This window comes from Trachurus japonicus, chromosome 1, assembly GCF_045865225.1.
Source record: "Trachurus japonicus isolate A0001 chromosome 1, Traja_1.0".
In the NCBI taxonomy this organism is placed as follows: Eukaryota; Metazoa; Chordata; class Actinopteri; order Carangiformes; family Carangidae; genus Trachurus; species Trachurus japonicus.
This window is the reverse complement of record NC_140907.1, coordinates 6,436,808-6,460,372: the sequence shown is the minus strand read 5'-3', so window position 1 is coordinate 6,460,372 and position 23,565 is coordinate 6,436,808. Positions and strand designations below refer to the sequence as shown.

Below are 23,565 nucleotides of genomic sequence, written 5' to 3'. Positions count from 1 at the left end.
CTGCGAACGCTACTTTATGACCATCAGCACCGCTGGCATGGTTCGGCTGATGGAGGGATGTGAAACACCGGCCCGATGTCCCGCTGTCAGGTCCCGGTGACTGGGGAAAAAAAAAAAAAAACACTCCGCCGCGGAGATCAGCTGCACCTGGACAGGTAGCGGAGCCCCCTCCGGTGTCCGTCAGAGAGAGAGACTGAGGAGCCGTCCGGTCATGCTCTGGTGCTGCAGATGTTGGAAGTTTGTGTGTGTGATCTACAGTAACAGGTCTGTCTGTCATTGACTGTTTCTGTTTACACAGCTGATTAACGAGCATCTGTCACGTCGTGGTTTTTAATTCATCTCAGTTGCTCAAAATAAAAGTCGAGTTAAATTTTCAGCACGGACTTGGTTGTAGCGTTTCTCTTTTTTGGCTACTTTTTAACTTTTTATCAATATAAACAACAACAACATGTGGTCCACATCGCTGCGTTATTAGACTATGGTTTAATAATCATTCGGACACAGCAGCACTCTTTCCTGCATGTTCTACGCTGGTTCCAAATGTGCGTACACCTGGTCAGAGCTGGCGTGAGATTTGTGCGTACCGTACGCTCACGCTCAGATTGATAAATGCCGATCCTTGCGGTGAATTTGGTGTACACCCATTTTTTTGGTGTACGCAAGTTTGATAAATGAGGGCCATTGTGAGTAATTTTGGGGCTTCTGGGATGTGTAGAACGAAGAAGACTGTAGATCAGAGCAAGAAGTGAAGAGGAAGGAGAAGACGAGTGCGATCGGTACAGAGATAACAAAGTCGGAAAAAGTTTCTATTTCTAGAGAAAAACGACGGGCAGAGCCTGGAACAAGTGTAACGTGGAGCTGGAGGAAAGCTTAGCCACGGTGCTATTAGCATAGCTCCAGCATGAAGTGATGGGAGGAGGCAGGAAAGTAGGGCCTGACCGATTTATCGGCGAGCCGATTAAATCGGCCGATTATAGCCCATTTGAGAATAATCGGTAATCGGCCAAAACACGCCGATTGTCGCCGATATTTTCAGAAATAAAATGCAGGGAATAAGACTTGGTTTTACTTTGAAAATGTTCCCCCATTAAAGCAGATATCAGTGGAATGTTTTTGTTAATATAAGTCCTAAATAGTCCTATTTTCCGTCAGCAATCACTTACATGAAGTATTTCAGCCTAAACACGAGTCTCTCCGTCACTCTGCTCTGCTGTAACCCGAGGAGAACATTTTCCTTGTGGGATACAAGTGTTATCCAATGAGGGGAGAGAACGGCATGAAGGGCTGTGTGTGCAGCCAAGGGATGCGCGTGAATGTGGTGACGTAGCACGAGGACCAATTGATGCCTGACAAGGGCGGGGGCTGCTAACTCATGGTGCGTTCAAGGAAACTCGTACTTTGTGTTTTTCCTTCCTGTGAAGTCATACCAGTTCGATCTGGTACGAGTTCACGGGTCGGAAGTTACGAGTGGCCGTTATAGGGAACTTTCACAGACAACAGGACGGTAAAAACACGAGCTACGGGTTACCTGGAACGCTACCAAGTCGTAGTTGTGACTTGAAGCTGTAACTTACGGTTTCAAAAGCCTGCCTTGAACACAGCATTAGCCGAAACGGCCGTGCCACTGATATCTGCTTTAAAAAAAGATCCCCCGACATTAGGCTATTTATCCTGTAGAGGGCGCATCCTCTCTCTCCACTATCCACTATAACCACCTCACAGCACAGCAGAGTGACTGAGCAGGACATGCTTTCCTTTTCTTTTCTTTTTTTTGCCGCGGTCGGGTGAATTAGTTAATGCTCGTGACTCCGGCCGTGTTGGGTCCGAGATTCAACAAGCCGGTCGGGTTTTACCGTAGGCTAATTACCGGCAGTATGCCCGTTTATCACCAATAAACACAGTAAATTTAATACCTAAATGAGGTGGGTGAGTGACTGAGCTGACTGAGGCTGAGGGGGCAGCAACTACTCGTACTTGTTGTATTTTAGTTGTTGTTGTTGTTGTTTTGTTTTGTCTTTTTTGTGAGGGGGGGGGGGTCAATGAAGAAACATGTGAAATGAAATTTTCAGGTGTCAGATGTTTTTGAAGCCAAAATTAAAACGGATAAATCACTATTTTTCTTGAGAGACTCTCTTTCACAAAAATGCATTTTTCTCAGCTTTCTAGAAAAAAAGTGGTCTTTTTGGTGCAACCAGGCTCTATTCAACTTAAGATAAATCAAGAATGGAACAAGGTACAAACAAATGGTTTTTTCCCTAGTTAAATAGAGAGTCTCCTCTTTCCTTTGAGCTGTTTGGTGTTTTCAGAGTCATAGTACAAAATATTCTCTGGGTCTTGACATATTACTCAAAATGCCCCAAAACGCTGGCACATGGCACTGACCATTTTATAAAAGGGCTGGCACTCAATGAGTTAAAGGCGATTTTAACCCGCGTCGCCGAGTCGTTTGACCCGCGTCGACCTGCGTCAACCTGGGCCTTTCCCACTGCCACAAGAAGCCGATTGTTAGCGGGTTTAAACGGGTTTTTTGACCAGTGGGAAAGGGGTATTAGTCTCATGCATCAAATCCCTTAATAAGTCGTGTGTAACCTTAATCACTACAAAAGTCATTTAGTACCCAGTACTGTGGTATGGTAGAAAAAGTACATACATTAGGGCTACACAATATGCAAAATGCATCATGGGCAGATACACGATTTCAGTTGGAACAATCATTTTTGTTTTTTAATTTTCACCTAATGTAAACTGACACCTTATGAATATGATTTGTTGGCACATCTGTTGCAACACGACAACGTGGTGCTAATAATACATAACAGTGACATTTTTTTGTCATTATCAAAAGAAAAAGGATTTTATACTTATACTGTGATTTCCATTACATTGTGATTAACTGTGCAGGATATGGGCCATGGAGTAGAATACTAGTCTGAGTCTGTCAAAATGATATAAGGTGAATTTATAGTCATCTTGGGAAGTCAAAGCAGTTTGAAGCTCTCTAGCCGTGTCAACTTGTGGTCGACCTGCTGCTAGTAACAATGATGCCTCACACTCCAGCCAATGAGCAATCAGAACCGCAGCAAGGATCATGTCATTAGGACTAACTCAAACATTAGTCTTGTGACCGAGCTTACTGTCCGCAGTAATAATACCTAGAAGCAGAGAAAGTGGAACAATCTGAACAAATTGGGCTTCAAATCATCCACTGAGTCAGGAACCGCACTTGACACTAATCATTTCTTTTCTTTGAGCAAGGTGCAGAGAGACAAGAAAAACCAGCACAGTTACATAAGATCTGTCTCTACTGATGGCTGCCATGGCCTCAGGAGATTTGATGGATGTGACTTTTTCAGCCACACAGTATGACCCCAACTGGCAAATCCAGAAAGATGTAAGTTTTTTTTTTTTTTTTTTCAAAATTATTATTTCTACATCACTACCAGGGGTGGTGAGGTGGACACACAACAGCTATTTGTATTGAGATATTACCTAAGCTCTATAAGGCACCACTTTATTAATAAACATAAAAGTTCAGGGAGGTGATAATAAGATTTGACTTTGCTTGTTCCACCACTATTACACAACAAGCCCAACATCTCATGAATCTGATTCTGTCAGAGAAGTTTGGAGAGATGGTGTACGAGCTGTAACGTCCAGTCTGTTTAGCTCTCGTCACTCTGATGGCGTGGCGGCTGGAGATTCATTTAATTCAGAGGTATGAAGGGGACGTTAGATGATCCTTTCAATGCAGCTGAGCTGATTTGTCTATCTTGTGACTTTGAAATTGAATGAGGATAAGTGAGTGAGATGAGACGCCTGAGACGCAGGGGAAGGCAAATATAGGGAGGCAAAGCTGAGACAGCCGAGGTCAAACCGTGAGCCGAGAAGAAAAACACTTAGTTGAGCCTAAAGCAAAAGCAGGAATGTGCTAGAATTTGTTTAGCTTTATATTACAGCCTAAGAGCAGATGGCTGATAAGACAGGCTGTCAGGACTGGGCTCCATCAGCTGGAAACATCAGCAGATGACATTTTGCTAAATGTTGCTCGGGTGTGAAAATCAACCCAATTATCCAAATATTCTCCCATGGATGCAGCAGCATCCCATCATGACAGGTTCAGATCATATCTGCACACGGTGTGATACAAACCTGCTTTACCACGTACACTGAACTGTAGTTAGTACAGTATGTTAAAGGCAAAGTGACCTGGAGTGCACTCAAATTCATCTTTTCTAAAATTCAATCAGTTCCAATTTGATCAGAAAATATGTTAAATTTGCTTAACATTCCCTCTTGATGATCCCTTATTGAGTTAAGGGATGAAAGCTGATACTTTTAGTTTTTATATTAAAAAAGGATGTTCCCTGGCAGAAGAGCAGCTGGCAACAAAAAGCTGAGTTTCTACCTGGTAGCAGCAGTTTTTCAGATGGTGTGACTCTGTCTGCGCCGCAGTCCACTGTAGAGTAAAAGCCCTCTAATCTTACTACTGTTGACTCTGCTTTATTGTGTGTGTGTGTGTGTGTGTGTGTGTGTGTGTGTGTGTGTGTGTGTGTGTGTGTCCACCAGTATGCTACAACTGTCTATACACCAGGTTTTATAGCCGAGCATTCTACCTGAATAGACCTAAAAGTCAATAATTATGATATATGGTACATATGAATAAACTGACTAGATACACACACACACACACACACACACACACACACACACGTGGACAAGCACAATACAGTCCAGTTCAATAAAGTTGGTCTACAATTGACACAACTATGGAACAATTGTGAAAACACTCACTAAGTTGTGAGGACATGGTGAATTAAATTGCATTATACTGTAGGGAAACAGTTCTTCCCAAGAGAGGTTCACCCACCACCTATTTTTGTTATTGCTTGTTTTTTCTCTCTATTAAAGGGATAGTATCATTTTTTTAAAGTGGGGTTGTATGATCTACAAATAGCCCCTAAGTACTTATTTCAGTAGAAGACTCTCTGCACTCCTCCCGTTAGCAACGCCAGCCCATAATAGCCCTGCCCAGAGATTTACAACATACAGTGTTGTGAACAGACCCAAAGAAATGGCCTATTTTCGTGGCCTAAAAGAGGTTTTACCTGGAAAAAAATACACAGTTCCATTGTTCGCTATAATATAATTTTTCTCAGCCCTTCAAAGTGCAGAAAAAACACAGTTTTTATTTGGACCTAACTGTATGTTGTAAATCTCTGGGCAGGGCTATTATGGGCTGGCGTTGCTAACGGGAGGAGTGCAGAGAGTCTTCTACTGCAATTAAAGTACTTAGGGGCTATTTGGAGATCATACAACCCCACTTTAAAAAAAATGCTACTATCCCTTTAATGAAACTTTAAAGTTTCGGTGAACAGAAAGAAACAAAAAGATTTAAGCATATTAAAGGTTAATGCAACTGTCTACTGTCTACACAGAAAAACCCCTGTGCACTGACTGAAATACAAACTTCTGTCTGTGATGAAGTTTGTTTTTCCACATTTGCTTTTCTCTTTTCTGGCTTCCTGTCATCATCTTTTCCCCACTTTATCCTACAAACTCACCGAGACTTTCTCTTCCCTGTGGTTACGTCTCCCCTTGCTCCTTCCTGTGCTTCTAGGTCTTACATCATGTATAAATAATAACTTTACCCCAAACCATTAAAAGTCCTCTTGTACCCAACAAAGAATTAACAGTGTACATTTAATACCTCTCTCATTTTGCAAGGGAAATCCCACCCATGCTCACACATAAAGTCATTTACAGCTCTGCAGCTCCTCTTTATTAGGCGTCAACAGTCGGTATACAGCTTTGGGACATTTGATTTGTGGTGACATAATCCCAAACAAACCAAAAGCAAATATTGCAAATGTCCTATCATAAATATCTTTGTGGGAAACCAACTTTTTCCTCAGGTCCATTAATTTAAACATGCGCAAACATTTCTCAAAGCTGGATCCTGCTTTTTTAGCAGTAGAGAAACTGTTCTGACAATACACACATGGCATGCACCAATACACACTCACAAAGCCCAGACCTCTCAGCAGGAACCTCTCTATCTCACACCAACATGATAATCTGATATGGATGATTAACTAAAAAACAACTGTTTACCACATGGCCTGCAGAGAAACACAGAGATGACACTGTAACACAAGGGTCACCAGTTAGACACGTGCACAGGCTAATGTAGCGTGTGGGCTGAAGCGTTTTCATCACTATGTAAAATTTTACGATATAACGGAAACTCATTACAGATTCTTATCACTGATTTAGATTCATAATAGTGCAGCAGCTGTGGCTAAGATGTTAACCATCTATGATGTGTTGTTGGTGTGAGACGAGATGACACAGTCCTCCGCTGCTCTTTCTCTCAGGTTGATCTGTGTTCAGTTCTGGCAGCGAGCCACTCTCTACAAAGCCTTTCTGGACAGAACATGCAGACAGCTGTATTAACAGGAAAAGAGCCTCGCTGAAGGATGAGTTCAGACAGAGTACATGACACCACTAGCCTGGACGCAGCCCCATTAGGCACTGGGCTTTGTTTTCATTTGTTTTTATTAATAATAACAACAACTAGAAAATGTGATACACCATTAGTCCCTGCAGGCAGAGCTCAGAGAGGTCAGAGGTCAGTGCTCAGCCGGACGGCAACGCCTCCGTAGCTGGAACACAGTCACACACAGTTGGGTCAGTGTAGCTGAGGGATACGACAACCAACCATGCTGCCCACAGCAGTGGGAAAGAAAGCTTAAGGAGGAACAATGTAAGATGTTTTCCCTTTATTTGGTTTAAATGATTAAAGGGATAGTTCACCCTAGAATGATATTTCGCTCATTATCTACTCACCCTCATGTTGACTAAGGGCTGGAAGAATTTTCAGAGTCCACCGTCCCTTCTCTGAGTTACAGGGGGTCTCGGCGTAGCAGTGCATTTCAATGCAACGGTTGTAAAGGGACACCAGAGCTCTTCGTAAAAAAACACACACAAAAAAACATCCAAATACCTCCATGCTGCTCGTATGTAATGTCCGTCTTGTGCTGAAGCCCCAAATTGCGTAATTGTCCCGAAAAAAATTAAATAAGTCCACATTCCAAGCATGTTTGTAGCATTAGCTCCTAGTGTCTGTTGTCCCGGCTCTTCCGCTGCCAGCGCGCATGCGCAAGGTTCGCACTGATACTGAGACCAACTGAGACTCGAGTCAGTGCTCAGTGATTTCTTTTTTCTCTTTTGTTTTCTTGTTAAATATTCTAAAATGTTGGTTTTCTGATTTATTATTTATTATTTCATTTATACGTGTATATAAATCTAAAAAAAAAAAAAAAAAAAAGACGATTGTCTGTCTACTAATACCACTTGTAAAATGAATTGTCCAAATGGTTGCTGAATTAATATTGTAAAAGTGGTTGCGAGGAAATAATTAATACAATTTTTTTTTAAAAAGTGGGGTTGTATGATCTCCAAATAGCCCCTAAGTACTTTAATTGCAGTAGAAGACTCTCTGCACTCCTCCCGTTAGCAACGCCAGCCCATAATAGCCCTGCCCAGAGATTTACAACATACATTGTTGTGAACAGACCCAAAGAAACGGCCTATTTTCACGGCCTAAAAGAGGTTTTACCTGAAAAAAAAATACACAGTTCCATTGTTCGCTTTAATATAATTTTTTTAAATTTTTTCCCTCAAAGTGCAGGAAAAACACAGTTTTTATTTGGAGCTAACCAACTGCTGATCGGCGGGTGCTAACTCTGGGCGGAGGGATACGTGAGTTGGTTAGGTCCAAATAAAAACTGTGTTTCTCCTGCACTTTGAAGGGCTGGAAAAAATTATATTATAGCGAACAATGGAACTGTGTATTTTTTTTCAGGCTAAACCTCTTTTAGGCCGTGAAAATAGGCCGTTTCTTTGGGTCTGTTCACAACAATGTATGTTGTAAATCTCTGGGCAGGGCTATTATGGGCTGGCGTTGCTAACGGGAGGAGTGCAGAGAGTCTTCTACTGCAATTAAAGTACTTAGGGGCTATTTGTAGATCATACAACCCCACTTTAAAAAAATGATACTATGCCTTTAACCAACTATGATATATAATGTTATCCATCGCTCCACGGGTTGCTTTCTCTGCGGTTCCGTTGAAAACAAATGCACATGACCAGGAGAGGGAGGAGGGTTAGCAAAACAGCAAAAAAGCGACTAAACTTGCAGTTCCCCTTTAAATGTTTACCACATATGCAGACATTACTGCAATTACTGTAAACTATTTTACATTCATGTACAGCCTCCGCATGGAAAGACTAGAAACTGCATTAGACATTATTCTGTGACTGTCTAAATGGCTTTTGTTCAATCTAAGCAACTGAATGAGGCCAATGTTAGTTTTATTCAACCTATAATGTTTCTTTAAACATGGACCATTGGTGTCCAACCCACAACTGGCAGGTCCAAACACTGTCTGTCTGCAGCCTGTAAACTTGAGACCTGTGCTGCTGGTCCCAGAAATTATGAAATGAAAAATCATTTCATCAATGAAGATCAATGTGAAAATCGTAGGAAGCAGTTGACGAGACTATAGCTTCAAGGCTATGATGAGTCACTCTCATGTAGAAGTGTGAGGCCAGACGTGTCTGTAAACACATACTGTTTGCTTGTTTTTCTTTTGCTTCCCAAAGATCTGGGTCAGATCCTATTTCCCTAACCCTGACGTCATCATCCCTGAAAGTTCACCCAAACATGAACCCTATTTAAACCTAACAATCACAACCCGCGATTGGAACGATAACACTAAACCTATAACTGTAGCCTAGAAATAACATAGTATTAACCTTGTCAACAACATTAATTTCTGTGTATTCTATACGTCCTTTAGATGTCGGGGCATTCTGGGAAATAAGCTTTCAGAAATTCAGATGAGATGATTGATAACAATTTCCTTTCTCCCTCTAGCTTCTTATTTACCCGCCAGACATGACAGAACTTCAAACTATCCCTTTAATGATAACCCAGAGATTAGTGTAAATCCACACACACACACACACACACACACACACACACACACAGGTCTGTAAAAATTCAGATGTAGTTGTGATTTAAGTTTGTGGCTGGCTGTAAAATCTGTCCCTCCGCACATTTATCACTATGATGCACATCTATTAGTCTGGCTCAGCTTGGACTCCCACTGCTGTTATGCTACAGTTCTGGCTGTGCCAGGGAAAACAGCACCAGTGGAATTCAGGCTTTTTGTGGCAGCAGCACTGACTCAACATTGTGTGTTTCTGTACAGGCAGCAATGTTCAAAATCATTGGAGGAGAGCTGCAACAACTGATATTTTCATGTGATTTATAGGTGGTAAAAGTGTCACCGCAGGTACTAAATTAACTCCAGCTCTTTTTCTTCAGCCCATAACACGAAGGTTTTGGACCCGTAAAACCTCTAACACGAATGTGCACCACCTCTTCCCTCTGTTGTCACATCCCAGAGGCCATGAAACAGATTGTTCTGGAGCAAAACAACATCTGAGTTAGACTCACACCAATGACATCATCTTGAGGACACACCAACACACTCCCCTTACTCGCAAAAGAGAATGACATCACTCATCGAAGTTGTAAACAATTGTTCTTGAAACACAACACTGTGTCACTGGCCCACAAAGGCCAGAGAAACACAACATGTGGGGATATCACATGGCCTTGTGCTGCGTGTCGTGTTTGTCTAACCTCCCACTCAGCCAATCAGTGACCGTCCTGGAAGGACACAACAAAACATCCTATCCAGTGATTTCCTTTGCCGAGGTGAAGGAAATGCTGCTTTCCCATACATCCCATCCTGAGACATGAGCCCGAGACATGTGACACCACACCACACACACACACACACACACACACACACACACACACACACATCTGACAGGGTATCTCTCCCTGACTCGGACCAGATACATCCTCAATGGAAACTGTGTGTGTGTGTGTGTGTGTGTGTGTGTGTGTGTGTCTGTGTGTGTGTGTGTAGGCGTCCATCCATCCGGAGGGGGAACTGATAAGGCGTAAAGTGCATTTGTCATGAGAATCTGTTTGTTGGCTTGAAGGAAAAACTGATCAAATTATAGAAGCAGTCACCGTCACCGTCACTACAACGGGAGCTCCCTTCAAAATAAAAGATTCAAAATGTTTGGTTTTTTCTCTACATTTGTAAGATGCAATGGCATAAAAACAGTCATGAGCAAATATCTGTCAAATCAATCTGATATCCAGACTCACATTTACATTTCATATTAACTGGATAAGAACAAGTAAAACCTATGAGTTTTAGATGAATTAAATGTCATCTTATCTTACTTCAGAGAGATGAAAAATAAATCAATTTTTCTGTCGGCAAATCTAACAAACTTCAAGCCACAAAAAGCCGTTTTCTTACAGGATCTTTCAGGGCAAGTTCTTTCTTTTGTGTTGCCATCAGAAATCACAGGACGTAACGCAACATCGCCCCTTAAGTAAGTGAATCCACAACGTGCCTGTCTAACCATCTTTTTTTTTTAAATTTTAGTTCAGCTCAGCCTCAGCAGCTTCTCCTTTATAATGACTGAGATGCTAATGATGATGATTGACAGCCGGTGGGAGCAGAGACAGATGGAGAAGGCTCAGTGGTGCAACACGACACACACACACACACACACACACACACTAGGAATTTCATGGGCGAAGCATCTCAGAGTCTTGTTTCAATAGTCTTTTCATATCTTCAGTTCAAAACAAACAATGATGAAGTCACGCAGTAATACTAGGGCTTACAAAAACGTTACACCACTGTCCTGTGTCAATATGCAAACAAAGAAAAGCACCAACAGATTGTCTCACTATTGGGAGAGCAACATTTACACTGTTCATTAAAAGAAACACCAAACAGGAACTTGCTTGGTTGCTCATCTACATATTAGCACTACAAACACACAAACACAAACCAGCTTGCTGCGCACACAGCCGGACTTACAGGCTGCTCTGTGATGCCCGGGGGGCTCCTGAACACAACACAACATGCATCACTATAATGACACGCATCAGCCCTGCAGCAGAGGAGAAGCACGGCAACGTCAACCACAGCCACATATACTCTGTATACTCCTATACATACAGTGGGCAGCTCTGTCTTGCAGAAACATTGACCTGAATACGCATCTAAAGGGGGTCAACGTCTCTGAGGTTAAACAGTGCACTGTTTTACATCCTTCACAGTATGGGAGAGATCAATTATTAAGGACAACAGGTGTATCTATGGTGTAGTCCATGATTTGTGAATGAGAAGAGAGGTGATAATCATTCAGAGCAGACCATGAGCTGCCAGGAGTCCATTAAAGTCTCTGTTCATTTAGTGTTTTAATAGTGTTGAATTAGTGTGAACGGTATCCTCAGGAGCTGCATGCTCTGTAGGAAAATGCAGCTACAGGTAATGTTAACAGTCATTTACAAGCTTGATTGTCTTGTTCTTGTAATTTTTATAACATCACGTCATACATTAGCCCAGACTCACAAAAAACAGGGCGGCGCTCATGCTTGTCCCTTCTAATAATCACTCTGTACTATAGTAATCTGATTTATTCATACTCCATGCAGCTACAATGCACATATGGAGCACATTTAAGATAACATGGTGGAAAGCAGAGTTTGACTTTCTCTCACCGACAGCACTGACCACACCCAACAATGCTTGCAGCGTGTGTGGTCATGCCCTGAAGAACTGTGTACATCGCTTGTGCAATGTTTGCTGCAGGTCGGAAAAAAAAAACTGTCAGTTGCTCTTTAGAAATCACTCATGTGCATTATTATAACTCACTTTAATTATTCTGGAAAACAACACCAACGTGTTTTCTAATGAATCCAGCAGAGATGCAGCGACTGATTGATCAATTCATCTACAGCATGATTGTTTTTGATCATTTGTTGGTGTCAGCTTGTCAAACGTGATGATTTGATGCTTTTCTGAACTGAAAATCTTTTAACTTACATTTGATGATGTCACCTTGGGCTGCAGTTAATAATGACAATGTTTCCCTGCTACAGACTTTTCACAGAAAAAAAAAAAAAAAAAAATCAGGAACCAAGAAAATAACAGCCGGATAATTTAAGATTGAGAAAAGTTGTTAGTTGCAGCCCATAGGACGCTGAAAACTAACGGTGGATTCTTGGATGCATCGTGTCCTGAGTGGTATGCGAGGAGGAGAGGTCACAGGAGCAAATGTAACTCAGTAAGCAAGGGCAACACAACTATTTTTGACCCAGTCGGGGAGAGAAACAAACAAACTGTGCATTAGCACGCAGGTGGTCCCATGGATCTGATGTCTCCACACACGCCAACACCATTTAGCCACGTACTGTACCTTTAAATGCACCCCATCACTTAACCAGCTCTGTCAACAACAAACATGCAAACACACACGCACGCACACACTATGCCATGTCTTGCCACCAACCATCACGCCACACATCCAGATAAAGCCCACTATACCAATCCAAAACCATGACTAAGGAAAAACAAAGAACTGCCAAAACACAACAACAACACAAGGCCACACTCGGCAGCGCTGACACAGCGTTTTAGCTCAGCGGCACCGAGTATGAGAATCATCGTTTAGTACACAAGCTGACCCAGTTAGAGAGCAACACAACACACAGCACAGTACATACCCACACCAGCACCAGGACTCTGCAGCCAACCGAGCTCAACGCTGCCAACTGTGATTTGTCACTGGGTGTGTGATGTGACAATACCATGATGTATGTGTGTGTGTGTGGTTTGTGTGTGCGTCCACAAACAGGAACCGAGGCATGGGTGTGCCTGCTAAAACAGTGGCAGATGATGTGTAATGTAGATGTTGGGTCAGAGAGGCAATAAAGCGTGTTTCCTGGACACGAGGCCGGCAAGAGTTCATATATATTCACATACACACTGTAAACCCAACACTGAAAACATGACTAAACCTATCAAGTAGAGCTGCAAATGTAACTGCTTTTGTTCTGCCTGTGTTAAACTCAACATACAGATAAAACAAGACATTTATCACTATTTTCTGATGTTTTATGCATCAAATAATTAATCAAGAGAAAAATCTGCAGATTGGTCTTCTCTGCCTCTAATTTCACACCTCAAATACTTCAAATTGAAGCCTGCTCATTCAGATGCTGTGATCAGGGCCGTTGCTAGGAATTCTGGGCCCCCTTAAAGAATACTAAAGTGGGCCCCTCCCCCTAACTATTCCTTTTTTTTTCTTAGACTACGTATGTATTATCGTTTTTTATTTAGCCTTCTTTGTTTTGATGCTAATGCATCTTTACACTGCAAATACTCTAGTATCTTAGCAAGAATATTTGTCTTATTTCTAGTCAAAATGTCATTTCTAGTCCAAACAAATCTCATTCTACTTAAAATAAGACACATCATATTAAAAGCAGCTTGTTTTTAGACACTTTTTACTTCTTTCAAGCAGATTTTCACTTGGAATAAGTAGAAAAAATCTGATAGTGGAGCAAGTTTTACTTCCTTATTACAAGCACAAAAAACTTACTTTCACTGGCAGATTTTTCTATTTATTGTGAATTTAAGTGAAAATTATCCAAAAACAAGTTAATTTTTAGGTGATGAGTCTTATTTTAAGTGGAAAGAGATTAGTTTTGACTAGAAATGAGACATTTGGACAAGAAATAAGACAAATATTCTTGGAAAGATGTTGAGTTTTTGGGTTAGTATTAGTCAGGGTCTTACGCAGAATAATTCAGTCATACAAAGATTAGACTACTGGGGTTTTTTATGGGCCCCACTGGGCGCTGGGCCCCTAGAGTTATCATCACCTTTCTCCCCTATACAACGGCCCTGGCTGTGATGTAAACTGATGCCATGTTGGGAAACACCAAAACTGCCCAGCTGGTGGTTAACCAACTGAGAAAGTAATAGGCGCAACAAGTTCTTCCACATTTTGTTTGTATCACCCAGAATGCTTTTCACCAGCCCAGCTCCAACACTGACACATTAAATGACTTTAAACCGCAGTGAATGTCCCTTTTGGAAATACACCATACAACAACAACAAACTAGTGCGACAATAAATTCAGGTACAGGGTGATACATGTTTCAGTACAATGATGACAAAACAAAGGGCGCACTCAGGGTGAACAGAGCATAACATCTGAGCTGAACGTCCGAGCAGGATTCTTCAGAGCTGAGCTGCGTGTGTCCATGTGCATGTATAGAAGAGTTATGTTGTGCAGCAGGACTTTTATAGCAGGGTGATAAAGCTGCAGAGCAACATGGCTCAGTCGTTAGAGCAGAGGAACAAACACACACATGCAAGCTGAGCTTTCCATCACACTCAGAAATAGTGACAGTGCATCCCTGCCAGCTCCCCAAACAGCAAGGGGATCAACACCCAATTTGAAGGCATCCATAGACGCGACTCACGTGGCCGGACACGCACGCACACTCAGCTATAAATGAACCTCACATGAACACACTGTGGGGAATGGATTCACATGGGATAATGAAGACAAGCTTCAATGGCTCACTGTACAGGACGGGACAGTGGTTTCCCTTTTGCCAGTAAATATGAGAAATGACAGTCTGTTAATTGAGAGGATGAGCTGACCTGGAAGAATTCTAATCTAATCTCCATATTAACACAGACCCTGAGGGGCACAGTAATGAGAAGGCACCCCCCCCCCTTCATCCACAAACAGTGGCTGCACACTCACTCTCATGACTGGCAAGCAGCCCAGGCAGAGCAGCACAGCAAGTCAGTGCCATTCTCTGCTCACAATGGCAGCATTTTATCTGTCTTCAAAAGTTAAATCAACAATAAAGATTGATGATTGAATAAGGATTCAAGGCCGCACGGACCAAACCTTGCTAGGACAGAATTTACAGATTGTTGTTTCTAATCGTCATATATGTGATCACTGGCATCTCCATGACTTTCAGCTGGGGATGTCACCATTACTTGTTTTTACAATTAAATCGTGGTATTTAACGCCACAATTAATTAATCATAAAGATTGTTACAAGATATTCATTCTCATCGTTCACGAGCACTCCAGATAATCACAAGCCTGTCTCGACATTCAAGTCAAATCTGAACGTCGGAGCCGTCAGAGAGACTTTAATAAGGTGACAACCACAGGGATCCAAAGAGCTGCTTGGCATCGCTCCTTCTCCCATGGTCAGAGGCTGACCCCGTTGCCATGGTAACCCCACTCTAATATCTATGCAAACGCCTTCTCGCTGCATGGGAAGACCCACTGCCGGGGCTCCACCCCCCACCCCCCACCCCCACAAACAGAGAAAGTCCTGTGCAAACACCAACAGAATATGAACGCAGAGCAAAACAAACACGTTCATATATCAACACACACACACGCACATCCAAAGTGATGGCATATGGACGTACGCACTTTCTCTGAGCAGGACAGAAGTCAGCTGCGCTCCGCGTCGGGCCGGATGCTTTCTGTAATACATCCACCCACAAGTGTATAATAAGGTTATTCTAACCCCACCCCGCTGGGACCTCTGGCTCTGGCAGCCAAACAATCCTGGAATCTAAACACTCAGCCCACACATGCATCACATCAAACAGCAGCCTGACTGTGATGCACAATAGCATGAAATGAGAGATTGTTCAGCTTTGTCTGAGTTCATCAGCCGGAGGAATCAGAGCATGAAAACAAAAAAAATCTCTGAGGATGAACTTCAGCAGAGCAGCTCTATGACACAACAGGTAAATAGCAACCACAACAAGGTGCTGACTGAGTGGGTTTAGTGAGTTAGTGAACATTGTTTCTCCACTCTGAAAGCGAGTCATTCTGACAGTGTTGACCTCTGATAGAGCGGTGAGTATATAATCGCTGTGTTGCACCGTGTCGCACTTTAACTTGACTTTGTGTCTTGGAGTGTAAACTCTTCAGTAAAAGAGGAATGTGTTTTGGCAGCGATGAGGCAGGACAGAGGTCAGAGAGTCAACACAATGGTTGATTCATACTATTTCCTTCTTGTGTTTTTCATGTGATATCCCCAATTTACATCTTATCATATTTTAGCAACACAAAAACCTAGAAACAGGGGATAACTCGTGGCCTAACTCCACTCAAAGGTCAAGAGTGGCTTCACCATAACTCTGTATCAGTCTTCATGTACAGCTCTCAGTAGGGAAGTGACTAAGAGTCCAACTGTATGTATATATGGTTGTGTAGTAACATGGTAAATAAAATGTTATAGCCTACATATCTGACATTTTTTCATTTTATATCATTGAGTTTAACAGAAACAAACACACAAGCTCAACCACTCAGGCATGGAGTTATAATCTTGTCCAGCTCAGGACAGCTGTCTGACCAAACCCAGAGCTACACGCTGAAACAAGCCAAATGAATGACAGATGAAGTCAAAACCCGGGGAGAGACAAGTAAAATCCAGCATAATAAGATGAAGCTTGGGTGCGCGCAAACACACATCTCCTAACAAAGGAAAAACATTGGAATCCAAGACTCAATCAATTTGCAGTGTGCAGGGAGAGCGGAGCCACATGTTTTTGATAAGTTCTGTAGCAGAGCAGGGTGAGGTAATGATGAAGTCATCTCTGTCCTCTGGACAGGTTCAACTTCACTGGGCCGTGTGCATTTTTAAATGGCTTCAGGCTCACCGACACACACACATGCATTTCCATACTTTTTGGTGCGCTATAAAAAAAACTGGAAAAAAATCTTAACTTTTGCTAACAAGACCAGAAAAGTGAAGTGAAGGAGCAGCGACTTGTGAGGGAGCTACCTCATCTTCTACCTGTAGATCTGAGCTCCTTTCATCAAAGAAAAACTCAAACGCTCCAATACTTTCCTCCTCGATACCCCTCCCCTCCTTTTTCAGCTCTGTACAACATTCCCAGGCAATCAAGTCTTACTATGGACACGGGTCATTAACAGTCAGCGCAGACTGCATCCACTGACTGGTCACTGCCTCTATGTTATTAGTCAGTTCATCTAGAACCGTTTCTACAAAGACATGGCACTACATGGCCTTGGCTTCTTTATGCTGAAAGTCGGTGGATGATTTACGATAACACGCCGGCGTTCCACCATCAGAAGCGTGACGTGTCCTCTCACGTGTCCTTCCATGCCAGCTCTCCCTTTTACACAGGGCGTTGGTTCAGCTCAGATGACCTCCGCTGCCGACATAAAGGCAGAGCAACAATGCCCACCCATTCCGTGTTGGTACCATTTATACGGGACAGCGAGGTGGATTAAAGGCACAACAGTGAACAGGCAGGGTTCAATAGACTCTCAGTCCATTCCCAAACCACCGAGGACACTGTACTTCCTGTGTCTCTAGTCTGCATGGATCTACAATTTCACTGAGCTCCACCAGGACCAGGACGTTATTATAAAACCTTTTATTAAACAAGAGAAAATAAACATGAATCAGACAGAAAGACCCCAGCAGATGTGTTGGAACAAAAGATTCCCCTCCACTCACCCTCCATTTCCATGTTATGCTGTGAGCAATGTAAAGGTCAACTCTAAAAGCCTGTTACAAATACAAACAGCCTTAGAGAAAACAAAATGCAGATTGCATTATAATGAAACAGCTGCATGGCTCTGACGCACATTTGACTGTTCTAAATAAATACAAATGTCCAAGTAGCACAAATAAATTATTACAACACAGTGTATTGAAATCACTGTATCAAACACACTTTTCATTTACTAGTGGTGATGCCTCGTCATCAAAAGCAGAGCGTGGAGCAGATTTGTAGAAACTGATGGTGTTTTAAGCCCACGAGAGCAGGACAACAAAGCTGTATAAATGAGATTATCATCAATTATTGGATAAAATTACTAGTTTTAGATCCTTTTTTATCAGTTTGTGTTTGTTTGGTTTGATTCAAGTTTTCAAATTGGAATGTGTTTTAGCTTCAAAACACTGGTGATTTTCACTCCTCTTCCTCATGGCTAAAAGAACCAGAAACCTCTCTGTGCCATGCCCCTCCAGCCCTTAGCAACTGCAATATTCATGGAGGCCTTATGAAACACTTGGAGCAAAACGAGGACGAAAACGGAGTGTTCATCAAAGAGGATGTGCGGAGGTGGAGGAAAACGGAGTATGTTGGCATTTTTCTATCTATTCCATCATTAGCTCTGGGTTAAATGTCGCACATAATAGACAGTCTCTGAGGGGTTTGTGGATTAGGGCCCCCTTCTCTCTCAGTAAATCAGAGAACAGTACATTTTCAGGTCCATATGGAGAACATTCACCGTTTTTCACAGAGCTCTGCAGAACAAAAAAAGGAAGTAGAAAAAAAAGAGAAACAGATGAAAAATAAGTAAGTCAGAGTGCAGAGCTTTTGGAGGCAATTATCATATTTGTCTGGGCCAGGCTTTGGTGTGGAAATGTATATCCTGAGAGAGTCATTACAGGCTGTGAACTATCCAAGAGCTAGAGGTGCAGAGGACGTTCTCGCAGGTAACATGCAATACGAGGGAAGAAAGGGGAGACCCTCCCTCCCTTTAGTGTCTGACTGCAAGGCGTTTGATTTGTAGAACATGAAGAAAAAATGTTGGAAAGAAAAATAGCGAGAAGGCGGGAAGCTGCAGAGAAGCAGGAGGAAGCAGCAAGTTGTTGGCCAGTTAACAGCTAACGTTTTCCTCAGGGCAGAGCAGTTTACACACACTGTGGGACGCTCTGTTACTATGAATAAACCTGCTAACAAAACTACTTTAACCTGTATGATGACAACAGTGTGTAACCAGGCTCAGGTTACACCTAATTTCCACACTGAAACATAGGTACCAATTCATTTCTGAACAACTGCCAATAAACTCTACAATACAGGTAACTAAAGGAAGTGTTATGGATGGTTTTGCCCAAGTAAAACTAACTGCTCCCTGATTTGAGAAAAACATACGGATCTGAGATAATGGATGCCCTCATGTGAAAATTGCACACATGGCCTGTTAATAAAAAAGCTTGTTTTTCTGTCCTATCTCCTAAAGAAGATTAAGCTTTAACATACTGTAAATTAGGCTACAACACAACTGTCTGTCTCCCCACTTAATATGATTGTGGCCTCACCTTCAACCCCCTCAATAAGACAACAGCAACACCTTTGTTAGTAAGAAAGCTTTGACATTAGGCTACATATAGAAATGTGACAGGACAGCTACTGTGATTAAATAAATATGCAGCCAGCCTCTTCTTGAATGAGAAAGTATGATTCTAATGATCACATAGAAGAGCAAGACGTGATATACAGCAGTGTAGACCAATGATAAGTTTAGCTACTATATTAAGTGTCAGTGAAGATGCTGTAGTCACAGTCACACACAGCATAACACAACACACAACGAGTTGGCATGTTATGTGACCCACCCACGGTGCAGATTTATTATGAGGAGAGTCATCAGATAGGCTACCTGTTGTGATGAGGTCTCAGAGCCGACAGCTGACCTGTACACACACACACACACACACACACACACACACACACACACACGCAGGCATGTGAGTGTCCCCGGACCTTTTCTCTGTTTGAATCCAGTGGTTCCGTCCCGGGAGCACTTCACTGGTGTTCAGTCAGCACCTTTACAGTCTGTGGTCAGCACGCTGTGTGACGCTGCGGTGTGACGCTGCGGTGTGACGCTGCGGTGAGCTCAGCTCGCTGCACACATGCTGTGTAGATCGGTGTAGATCTACCATGGATGTATTGAGGTCTAGTGAGCCGGCTGAGGCGGAAACTGCGTCTCACAATGTGGCAGGAAGTGAGCTCCCGTTCACTGACACTCGAGGCGCATTTTTTCGCAAATCCCTCGCGTTCAACCATAGACCACACGTGATTCAGGCTGGCTGCGGCTGCCTTCATCTTTATTATTTATGTTTGTCCTAATTCGTGCTAAAGCAGCATATGTGGTTATATGCTGAGCCGTGGCGTGCTGTAGTTTTATAATACAGCAACATGAACATGTAGGCTAATAGCTTAGGCCTATTATAAATAAATAATAAAGCAGGATATAGTTTTGGCATTGTTATTTTGGATTGGGCATATTCTGTGTATTTTTGTTATTATTCACAGAGCTGTAATTACTGTATGCAAACATAGAGGTTATGACTGAAAAAACAGCCACAGCCACACATCCTAATGTTCTTAATAGCATTTTAATTTGTCTGTGGTAGGCTAGTTAGCCTATATGGTCCTGTTAAATGTAACATTATGTGCAAACAAATAAGCTCAACCCAGGCCTAAATATACCATCATGGAAATCTCAACTATGACCTATAGCTGCTGCTCTGCCTCCATCTGCTGGCCGTGAAGGTGTTGGTGTTGGTGTAAGGATTAGTTTTTTCTTTGCTGAATGATTTCATTGAGGTAGCCTATGTCATGGTTCTTGTAAGGACTTGACTGGTGGTATAGCCACATCTACAGACTGTATTGTAGCTGCCTTGTATGGACAAGCAAATATGTTGAATAGAACATCTGTCAAGACAACACTCTTTAAAGCTTGTTGCACTCTGTATGTGCTCTATACTGCCCATCTGTGGCGGAGCTACAAAGAAAGCAGTAGCTATGCAGAAACCTAATTGTTGGAGAAGTGCTAGTGAAATGTTTGTTGGGGTTGGAGTATCCACCTGCCTTGCTGTCCTCAGGTATCTTATGTAGGTGTAGGCTGTCTGACTCAGCTAATGAATAAACATTCATCAGTGAACCCTCCTATGAGTGCAGTCAGGTTCACCTCAAGACTGTGGAACCATTGGCATCTTAGTCTACACATGTGCACGTTTGTGTTGTGGTTGGGTTGTATTTCTTGGAAACACAATATTTTTATTCTTTATTTAACCACATTCCTGTTGTCACATCATACTTAAAACAGGAACTTTCTCAGCTGAAATTACTGTCAAGTGCCACTGCCAACCATACAGACTTCCTCAGCTATAATTCTGACTAAATGTTGAAATTGATCAGTCACTATGACGAAAAGTAAGTAAGAGTCTTTGCAAGTTCTACACATTTGTGCACCAAAGTAATTGCAAGAACGCTGCATGATTTGATTGATTTTCCCTTGTGAATATGACATCAGGATGCAAACAGGGAGTTCTGTCACATACACACCCTTAATACAAACTGAGCCTGGTTTAAAGGCTACAGCCAACCTGAGTACAGTTGCTGACCATGTCCATCCACAATGAACCGTCTACTTCCAGCAGGGGAAGGCTCCATATCACACAGCTCAAACAGTCTCAAACTGGTTTCTTGAACATAAAAACTAGGTCACTCAACTCAAATGGCCTCTATAATCACCAGATCTCAAATCTCCAGTAGAGTACGTATGTGATGTAGTTGGTAGCCAACAAACGTGCAGCAACTGTGTGATGCTATCACATCAGCGCACACCAATACCTCAGAGGAATGTTTCCAGCACTTTGTTGAATCTATGCCATGAAGAATGACTGTAAGTGCTGAGGGCAAGACAAATACTGGGTACTAGTAAGGTTTACTCACACACGCACACACACACACACACATAGACATTATAGAGGCATACCGTTCTTTTATTTGCTCTAACGTGGTTGATTTCTCCGACATGTATAATTTCCGGCAACACCCAAGTTGGTACTCCGATCATGTGCCAAAAAATACACTGACAGTTCTGGGAAACAGAGTGTGCAAAAATGAACTGACATGATGCTCACTGTAAACAGACTGATGTTGCTTTGTGACAACATGATTTAAGTCAGCACGCCCTCAAATAGTTGTGATTCTGTACAAGACACAGTATGTAGACTATCCACATACTGGCACCAGTTTAGTATGTACCTATGTGAGAGTCCGTGCAGGTGCTTGCATCCATGACTCTACTACCGTAATAGATTTGGTAAATAAGGAAGTTACAATATATACAATGAATACTACAATGGTAAGTTACTGTGTAAATGTAAAGAAATCCTACATTTAGTACAATTTAGTACAAGGTTCTTGCACTTACTGAGTCCAGTTGATGTGATTAGCTTAAGGTTAATAACAACTTATCAATTGCAGCATGACTTCATGTATTCTTAATAATCATATTCATCTTATTTACTCAAACTGTCTGGTACCAGCGGCAACTCCCTCATTCCTGGTGTGTGTCTGTTTTCTTGGCAGAGGTTGGGTATGGTTCGCAAGGTGGCTGTGCACCTGCATGGGTTTTTATCTTCATCAAGAACAGCATAAAGATGCTGGCCTCCTGTGCACTCACTGTGTCCGCTCCGTGGTAGATGGGCCTAGAGAGTTGTTATCTGTGACTCTGATCCTCCAGAATCCAGCACCTACCCCACTACACTGCCCAGCCTCCACACCTTCCAGCAACGCTCGGACCATCTACATCCCCTGCATCTCAGCTCCTTGGGCTGCTTTCTTCCTTCCACTCCCTGCATTGCCCTCCCCACGCCATCTCAACTCCATTTTGCTCTCTGCCCCATTAAAACTGGTGTTTGCCTTTTTCTCCTACGTCTTGTGGTTTGCATTTTGGGCCCAGAGAACAGCGAAGACACACAACACTTTCCTTTCAGTGACTAAAAGGAACAAAATGGAAAACTTGTATTTGCATAGCAGGGTGTATGTACTGTATTTTATTATTTTATTTATTTTATTTTGATCACTGGCATTGGAAAGAACTAGCAAACTGTCTATGAAGGAAAGGTATAGCTTTGAGACAAACTGTTTGCAAAAACGGGCTACACAAATAAAATTGCCTTGCCTTGCCTTGCCTTGCCTTGCCTTGCCTTGCCTTGCCTTGCCTTGCCTCCACTGTATTTAGCCACAACAGTGAAGTTCTACTATTCATAAGATAATATACATGTCAGATAATCAGTAGTAACAGGGAGCAGTTTCCTGTTTGATCATTAAAGAACATGTTTATGATGATATCAATGCACCTTTGAATTAGTACATTGACCTGGGACCAGAGGAGGCTGTGGAGCTTCTGGATCTGGTGTATATACAGTTCCCTCTTTTCATGGTAGAGCGACAGACTGTGTTCACAGACAATGTTTCTTTAAAGTGTTACTGGGCTCATACAGTGATGTTCACCACAAACTCATGTCTGTTTTCAATGCAGGACCCTCTGAAGTTGACAGTCGGTTTTTAGTCTTGTCCCTGGAGCATTTCTTTTACTGATAGTATGAACTTCAGACAATGATATTGAACCCAAACTTCTTTATAGTTGAACATTTAGAAACATTATTCTTCCATTGTTGCACCATTTTAACTGCACAGTCTTTCACAGAGTGGTAAACACCTGGCTATAGCTCCACTTTAGGATTGCATTTTTTTTTTTAATTATGAGATGTGCTTTCTTGCATTTCACAACTTCACAACTATTCAAAAAGTGTTCCTGTCATCAAACTCAAAATGGGCATTTCATTTTTCAAGAAACAATGACATTTCTCAATTCCAACATTTGATATGTTCACTTTATGCTGTTGGGTTCAAGTGTTCTGCTCACATTCTGTCTGTTCATGTTTTACACAGCATCCAAACTTTGCAAACACACGCACACATAGACACACA

The 23,565-nt window shown here is 42.2% G+C and overlaps 2 protein-coding genes across 4 annotated transcripts in view; one reads left to right on the top strand and one right to left on the bottom strand.

Moving 5' to 3' along the window:
* Positions 1-12,744, bottom strand: part of add3a (adducin 3 (gamma) a) — a 108,555-nt gene extending 95,811 nt beyond the window's left edge. For all 3 annotated transcript variants that reach the window (XM_085803250.1, XM_085803540.1, XM_085804048.1), the window contains exon 1: positions 12,674-12,744. The gene's annotated coding sequence lies outside the window, so the exon portion shown is untranslated. The remainder of the gene's footprint in view (positions 1-12,673) is intronic.
* Positions 1-23,565, top strand: part of xpnpep1 (X-prolyl aminopeptidase (aminopeptidase P) 1, soluble) — a 90,961-nt gene that overhangs the window by 39,563 nt on the left and 27,833 nt on the right. The window lies entirely within an intron of this gene.